Source organism: Cyanistes caeruleus, chromosome Z (assembly GCF_971803275.1).
Source record: "Cyanistes caeruleus chromosome Z, bCyaCae1.hap1.1, whole genome shotgun sequence".
In the NCBI taxonomy this organism is placed as follows: domain Eukaryota; kingdom Metazoa; phylum Chordata; class Aves; order Passeriformes; family Paridae; genus Cyanistes; species Cyanistes caeruleus.
Window position 1 is genome coordinate 11,833,757 of NC_141732.1, and position 9,258 is coordinate 11,843,014.

The window sequence follows — 9,258 nt, forward strand, 5'->3', positions numbered from 1 at the left end:
CAGCTCCGTCTGGGTGATGGCGAAATTCCCTTCTCCCCACAGCAACAGCTCCGCGTGGGAAGTGTTCTTCTCCGAAGCTGAAGAAAGCCCACCAAACTGTCCCCACCTTCCCCTTTTCCTGCCCCTCTTCCCCCCCTGGGCCCTTTGTCTTCTCTCAAGCACCCGCCAAGTACCCACAGTTAAGTTGTCCCCGCAACTAATGGGTAAGAATTCCACAGGCAAGCCAGAAAGAAAAAAAATAGAAAAAGACACCTAACCCCCAACAGATGTCTAATCTTCATTCACTGACTAGTATTTTATAGGTCCACATGTAGAAATCTCATTTGGATGTGAGTCCTGGGACTTTGCAGCAACAGACAGTATTGATCCTTCCTTTTGTTTAATGTACATCACCTCTGTCCTAAAGCAGTATTCTTCATTTGACTCTAAGGGTGGGCAAAACCAATCTTATGTTCCCTACCTTTCTCACAACAATCCATCTTTGTCCAAAGCCAGCAGAAGACCTGTAGATGTGTTTTAATTGTATGTGGGCTCTTAGCTCTGTGTCTGACGACTTCCAGAATGCCAAAGAATGATCAACTTGTCTTTAAATCACTACTGGTAGATCTATGCCCAAATGAACTTGTCTGACTCATCAGAAGACACCTATATGCAAAGCATTTTACTTGTAAGCTTTATCACTAAGCACATCTTGTACAGTCACGTGGATTTGTTCATCTGTAAATCTTTTGTGAGATTTAGTAAAATCCTAGAGGAATAGACAGTCCCAAGACTGATGTGATGATATATGGACTGGCTTATCAATCTGAATCTTAGCCAAGTGCCTGTTTGCTTGCATTTCACAGCTTAAACATTTCATAGCAGGGAGCAGTACATTTCTTTTGGCGTGTTTGAAAAGAGACATAATTTCCATAAGGAGTCAGCTCTAATACATGCACCTCTGCATATGGGAGCCATATGCAGATGTGACTTCGTCTCTAGGTAGTTACCTCTGGTGTCTCTCAGGAGAGAAGCATTCTCAGCCTAAGAAGACAGTGGGAAAGTGAAAATGAAGGACAGAAGCAGAGGTACTTGTCCCTGGAGACAGTCTCAGAAAGGCCTAAGGAAGTCAGGTCAGACAGTAAATCATGAGCATAAGGCAGAACAACTTTGCCCTGTTGGTATATGTATGCTTAGGGGAGTGGGCAGATGCCAGGGCATGAAACTGTAGGGAATAAAAAAGCATGAAGAACTGAAGGAGCCCTCCAGGAAGGACTGTCATGTGGATTCTTCTTTTTACATATTTCAAATTTTCTGAAACAGCACTTGGAGCGTGTTTTGAAGGAAGTTGCTAGGCCGGTATACCTCTGCATGGTAGGAGACTGAATGCCTAAGGCAAGACACTGTCGAGATAGAGTAGACAGAGATATTTTAGTACCCAGGAAAGAATTTGAAAGGGAATTTTAGCATCAGATAACTACACTGGACAGCCATGTGACCGCGTGGTATTTTGAAAGAAGCTGATGTCATGGTTTTGCAGAGAGAAAATAAAGGCAAAATACTAAAACAAGGAGGAAGAGAAGGGTAAACAGGAGCTCAAGCTTCTCCTTGAAGCCTACATGTTACATGTCATGAATAAAATCTCTCAAGAAATCCACCCCGGTTAAAATACTGTGTTTAGTTATGTACAGTTAATGTTCTTATCCCATTTGTAAACCTTGTTTGTTGTGCCCCTTGTTTTCTCCTATAGTTCTTAGTAATGTCAATTACTAACCAGTTTTTGAAGTGTTTTAAGAGTTCTTATGAGACATTCTTCTACCCTTTCCCTTACTTCCTTGCTACTATGCAACAAAGCTGCTCCCATGGGGGCTGGGTCACACTAACAAAAGAAACCCATTAGAAAGGTGTGCCATAGAACAAAGCAACTCCCATGGAAGCTGTGCCACACTAGAGCAAAGCAACTCCCAGGAAGCTGTGCAGCTGAATAATGTGCAAACTAAGGCATGCAAGACACCAAAACAATGGGCTAACAGAGGAATAAAAGGACAAGGAAACATATTCTAGCAAGCTATGATGAAAGATCATCTTCCTGCATCACCATGACCTAAAGAGGACAGGAAAGGTCTGACCTCCCTAGACAATGAGCCAGAACAAGAGGCCTCCTGGCTACTCTCATGAGGACAGGAGCCCCAGCTCTGCAGAGTGTGCTGCAAAGCTGAATTGTGCCCTCTCCTTGGAGCTGCCAGTGTGGGAATGGCCGTGGTGCAAGCAACTCCTCGAGCCCCCCACCCCAAGAGCTGAATCCTAATAAAGGCATCAAACAGGAGTCTTGTCTCCTGGCCAATTTCTTTCATTACAGACATAAGCCATTAAGGTCACACAAACAAAGCAAAGAGTTAGATACTGATGGATAAGAAGCCAGGTCTCTAGTATCAGACAGAACATGATGATGGACAGAAGAGAGGCCACTACTTAAGAATTAATAAAGACTGCGTTGTTATTCTGCAGAGTTTTTTTAGGATTTCAGGTTTGTCTTAGGTTACTTCATTTTCAGTACTGTGTGGGCGAAAGTCTGGGGAATTTTACATTGGTGCAACAAATTAATTCTCAGTCATTCACACTTCAGCAATCTTCAGGAATTAACTAATCAAGTAGCAAAGACAATTGTTGACCACAAAGTCTACTTGCTATTCTCCAGTTTCTCTCTTGTTCTCCTTTCTTCCTTTTTTTGTAAAGAATGCTATTGAATACCTCAAATAATTTTCCTAAAAATTCTTCCTTTCACATGAAAATAAATTCCAGGTGGATTGAATTCAAGAACACTCAGGAAATTTGTGGTCAAGAAAGTAGCATTGATTTCTATATCTGCCTCTAATTTTTCCTGAAAAAATTTCTTAATCAGAGGCTGTGTACTGCTGAGAAAGAGAAAACAACAGACAAATCACCTGAAACATAAACTGACTGTCCAGATTATTTGAAATATGTTGATTTGTTTAAGATTTTTATTTCTTCCTGAAAACCTATTTGTTACATTTCCAGTCTGACTTCAGCATAGGTTGCCTTTTAAACATCATATGCCTAAAAAATGGACAATTTAAAAGCTGACTTAAAATTACATCTCTGCATTAACTCAATGAGACTTTATCAACAGACAAGATACACCCAATGGGGCAGTGTTAGTAGAAGATGAGGAAAATGCATCAGTATTCAGGTAATAAATTCTACAGTTTCTTTTTTGTGCATTTTTGAGTGATATTAGAAGATAATGCTTGAGTGATTAGTTATGCTACAAGGATAACATTTAGATACCACTTTTCCCCCAAAATTCAGTTTGAAATTACAGATACAAAAATGAAAGGGCCATAGATGAACTTTGCAATTGTCATCCATTTACAAGTAGAAGCATAAGGTTCATGGATATTAGTCATGCACAGACTGATGTGCAAAAATTTTTGCATGCTTATTCTCATGGGAGATATGAAATCTTAAAGCTTGGAAACATCTGTAAAGACATATTCACATTATAAAATGCCATTTTCTTCACACAGAATAATACTTCGAAATTCAAGCATAATACATGCTAAATCTTATTTATTTAATTTAAGCTCAGATTTCCAGAGCCAGATGCTTAGGATCATACATTCAAAATAATAATGTAATTTTCAGAAGTCAGAAAAAGCCAGAGATATTTAAAGGTTCCTAAAATAATTTTGCAGCCACATCAAGTTTTATATATTTACATTTAAAGAAAAAAAAATTAAATTAATAAGGAGCATTTTCTAATTAAAAAAAAATTAAAAGAGGCACAATATATAATTTTATGACAGCTTTGCACTACTTGTTTACCAGCTGCATCAAGATTATTACCATCCTGTGAATGATGAAAAACCCTTAATTGGAGAAAAAGGATATTGCTTTCAGTAACATAAAAGGTATCACCTCTGGCAAATATTTTCAGATATGTAATTCAGCACAGTAATTTTTTGCAACCTATACTACCATGCATAAAATTACTGTCTTTCCCAAGGATGGGTTAGCGTTTACTCTGTTCCAGTTATGTAAATTATGTCACCATTTTCAACATTTTCAATAGTACTGAGCAATGAGATCATATTATTTATCTTGGATGCATATGTCCACTAAACATGAATTTCCTTTTCTGAAAGCATGTATATCTTCTGTAATTGTGTAAATAAATTGCATATATTTGGTTCAATTATGTGTACTTTTTTAATGTTATTTTGTATCCATGTAATGGAAACCAATAGCCTCTAAGGCCTTTTAAACATACAGGTGTCTGATTTGCATGTGAAAATATTAATAAAGAACTACAATATAGCAATAAAAAAAAAAAAAAAACAAACAAAAAGCAAATAAACCCCTCCACATGTCTGTGTATCCTCCTCAGGCTTTATTTTTCCTTTTTTTCTGATGTCTTATATATTTTACTAACTCTCAATCATTATTTTTCTGTGCATTCACTTCTACACTCTAAACCCGCCACACCTTTTGCTTTCTCCACTAAAAAATGTGATAAACACATCATTGTTTGTATGTTGCCTTTTCTCTGTAAAATTACACTGAGTCAGCATGTCATGCTTGACAAAGGGTAATTAATATGAATAATCCCTTAGGAGCCCTTCAATAACTCAATATTTGGTAATATTGCTAGTATAGTGAGATACCACTTTAATTGCTTCAAATATATTTGAACAGTTTTTAACCAAACTTTGCCAATTAATTAATTCATCATTCATAATTCATAAAATCCATAAAAGGCCTCATATATGTCAACAGAACTGAGCTAATCTCACCTCAGAATTTTATAGCAAAGGTCTCTGCATATGTATTATTCTTTAAATGATAATTTCATAAGATAATAATAGATAAGAATACAATAACTGAAACCTACATGCTATTCCACATTAGGATCTCGAGGAGAAGGTTTTCTTAAACTTTCTAGTTTCATAATTCATTTGGTGCTTATATCTTCGTGCCATCACAGAAGATTGATTTTCATGTTGAAAATAAAACAAAAGAAACTTTAAATTAGGTTTTTGGTTTATTTTTTATTAAATAATTTCAAATCAAATGCATAAAATATATCCAGTAGCATTTAATTTGCATTTTTACTGACATTTTGAAATTTCTACAAAACTTCAACTCATGGTTAAATTTGTCCTTAGCCATCATAATTTTTAAAGTAATAGATTTCCTTTAAAGCTTTGACCCCTTAGTCTCAGCAGTAGTGCTCAGACATTGCCTCTCTTGGTTGACTTCAGCTCCAAAATGTTAACTTGATTTCAGTAAAAGGATCAGGATAAGAAAAATATTTCTTAGTTGCTTAATCTCATTTCAATGCTGTGCTTATCTTGCCAATGCCATTTCAACACATATATCTGACTTTTTATTGAAAAAAAAATGAAGTAGGATCAATTTTGATAGAAAAAAAATAAGAAAAAGGATATCTCACCAATCATTCATCTTATTTAGCTTGGTAATAATTAATCAATAAAATGCATAATCTAAATTACCTTGAGCTTCTTAGTTTCCGATAAATAGTTTTATCTCTTTATTCTTTGCAAACATCTTCCTTTATTTCATTGGCAAATACAGAAAATAAGACTTTCCAAATTTATTTGTCAGTCCAATACTATCAAATATTACTTTTGTAATTTACACTTTTTTATTTTTTACAATTGTGGATTTTATAATCTCCCCCACAAACCATTGTTTTGTCAACAAACCGATCCTGAAACCTACTTATTTCTGTTTCTGTTTCCTAGTAAGTTACAGTGGTCATGAGTCAGCATATTATTTTAATTTGTCATTTCTATAATTATTGTTATTATGTTGAAGGCAAAGTAATTCAGGGTGATTAATTTCTAAAAGTCATTTCACTGAGAGTATCAAAAACATCACTTTAAAATTCAAACCTAAGCAAAATAGTTGTCTGTATTTCACAAGGGAGAAAAGACAATGATATTTATACAATACAATTTTGTAAAATATCAAATATTCCAGTTGAAAATAGCTGAAAAACTATTTTCTTCCCCTTTCTTTTTCATAGTAGCTTATTCTACTTTGCATCAAAATTGATGAGATTCAAATAGGTTTCAGCAGCACTTTCTAGAGATTAAAAAGAAAATCCTGGCAATATTTCCTTGTTTTAAGCATAAGAAAAAAATCCATATGATAGTGAAGTTGATAAGGCTGGAACAGCCTTAGTTGAAGAAATTTTTTTTCTGCATTCTGAAGTTTTCCCAGCAACACTAGGAGAGACAGTGTATCCACATCTATTGTTGTACTCTATTTTCTGAAGCAATTTGGATTCCATTTCATGTCTATGCTGTTCATATGAGTCTCCAACACTAACTTGCAACAATCACTATTAATGAATCCTTTTCTTATTACTAATTTAATTACCACATCTTTCCAAAAGAAAAAGATAGAGATTTACACCATTTAGGCAGGGATTACAAATTGCATAATAAAGTTCCCTCAGAGTGTGAGAGTAATACATGTATCTGAAATTGTAGCAGAGAGTTCACTGGGCTCAATAGAAGAGACAAAAAAATCTCAGCAGTAGTTCTACTATCACAGTGAAATTAGGCTGTGACATTTTCCTGCTCTTAATGATTCAGGACCAATTACCATCCTACCCTCAAAATCACACATATTACATCTTTTCAAGAAGCTTTTCATTTCTCCTTGACCTCCCTAATATTCTGTCCATAAATTTGTAAGAACATTGAGACATTGATCTGGCAATATATTTCATCTTGTGCACAGTTTTAAGCACCTGATTAATTCTATTGATTGTTGGATCCAGGTCATTATGACTCACCAGAAGACTTAATAGTGATTAAGATACTGAATAATGACCAGATGATAGGGACATAGAACTCATTTGACATATTTCTCCTACATAATTTTTGGAGAATTACTTAAACTATGCCTTAAATTTGTCCTCAAAACATTAAAACACTTGTCACATAAATAGGGTGAGAACACGGTGTTTAAAGTTTGTGAGGTTGCAATATACTAATTTAACAGAGAAACTCATAATAAACATGAATATTTTAGTCAGGATTAACTGAAACAGACCTTATGTTATAAAGAATGGATTTTCAAAACCTGTAGAACTCCTGAAAGTAATGATATAGGAGGTTAGTCTCATCTACATTGAAAAGACTCTTATGCTTAAAATTATCAAGAGAACTAAATGTTCCTGCTTAGAGCTGCTCTAGGGAAAGAACGGCTGTTGAACGTGAGCCATGATGAAGCCCCACACCACAGCAGCAACACAGGTGACCAACCAATACCAAATCCTTCCATTTTCCAAATCCTTCCATGTGTGTCAGTACTGTCACTAAGACACCAGTGAAGGAATGAAACTAGTTGAATGTAGTGGCAAAGGATTAAAAACATTTAAAAAGTAACTCACCTTTCTCTTTCTTGATACACAGACCCATACAAGTATAAGGCTACCTACACACAAATACATGTAGATACGTGTCTGTGTGCATATAAAGGTGTAAAACAAATACATATACACACCACTTTCTTTTTCATAAGTCAGAATTATTATAAAATAAAATTGTATGGTTTTAACTATTCCATGTTCTTAAACGTTCCTAATTATGGAATGATTCTTAAATTTTGACTTTCTATGGAAAATGTGTAGGGCACATTGTCACAAAGAACAAAAGAAAGAGTTTGCTGAATACTTATGGGTGAGAAATTAAAATCTTTCCATCCAAATATATCACATTTTGTAGGAATGCATATTTGTCTGATCAGTTGGGACAGAACCACTTTTCTGTATCCACTTTTTACCAGTAAACAAAATCACAATACATAATGGAAAATTTAATCTGACCTAGGAGATTGAGGATAAACATGGAGACTAAAATCCTGAACTTAAAAGCACTGTCATATCATTTACTTTTTATTTAACTTGGTTTTCTTTCCACATGTATATGCACATGATTTGTTGCTTTAAGGTTTTCAGAAAGTTTAGTTCTAGTTCAGAGATATTTTAAATATGTGTCATATTTAAACCTTCTGATTTTATTCCTGAAAATAGAAATTATAGTAAAAGATTTTAAAATCACAGAAAATTCGGGGAGTTAGAAAGTTAGGCTTGGCAAGCCCTGGAAAAAGTGTTAAAGGTAGGCCATGGGAAATGTGGGAAATGTGGGAAATGTTGCTAAGATCATGTGAAACTGCACCTGTGTAGCCAGTATATGATAAATGATATAACTGTTAGATGTGATTAGATAAAATTATTGTTTAAAGAATCATGAGAAACTATGTTAGGGGTTTGAGTGGGATCATGCTTGGATGGAATCAATGTATACAATAGAACAATGTAAGTTTCATACATAATATATAAGTTATGTAACAATAGAGTATAAAACATGTTCAGCTCGAAACCAAGTTGGGTTAGATTTGGGTATGTGTACCCCTGACACCCAGAGCTCTTTAAGAAAGCACCTTCATATAAACATTGCATGATTGATTCTGTTGCTGAACACTAACAGAAATGCCACAGTCAATTCATTACAAGAATGTATAGCTTTACTATAAAGTAATTCTATACAATAAATATTTATCCTACTTTTTAAATTGTGGGTGACAAAGCTATTGAAAATCTGGTCACAGTGCTAATAAAAGATATAATCTGTGCCACTAGTATTAATTTTTTTACGTTCAGTTTTTGATGTTGTTTTACTTTTATGTAAAAAGTTCTAAAACGTAATAGCTTAGCTTTGCTGTAAGAGATACATAAAAGTTTTGGTCCCCAACTCCTTCAAATTTTAACCTCTTCTTGGCTTGGACACCACTGGTTTGCCCATCTAACTACCAACTCATAGATGAAAAGCAGAGTTTTCCCTGTTGAAGTAGCTCTTGCTCTTTCAGTGCTGAGGTAGCATTGATGCGAAGTGGAGCAGGGACTGGTGGAGCACAAAGGGGACCTCAGGGTGCAAACAAAATTCTCAAATTCTTGAGAAGGGTTGGAGGTGAACTGACAAGACTTGCAGGCCCACCAGCTTGCATATCAAGCTGTGCCTGCAATATTGACATCACAGGTGAGGACAGTGTGATGGTTTCACATTGACATTTGGGGAAAAAGTTTCTTAACCACTCACAGAAGGGATTTCTTGGAGAGAAGCTGCTGGGAGCTTCCTCTGTGCCTAGGACAGGCCAACAGCTGTCCAGTTCTGAGAACTGACAGCATTTTGCACCATTTAGAAATTAGATCTGCCTCTGAGA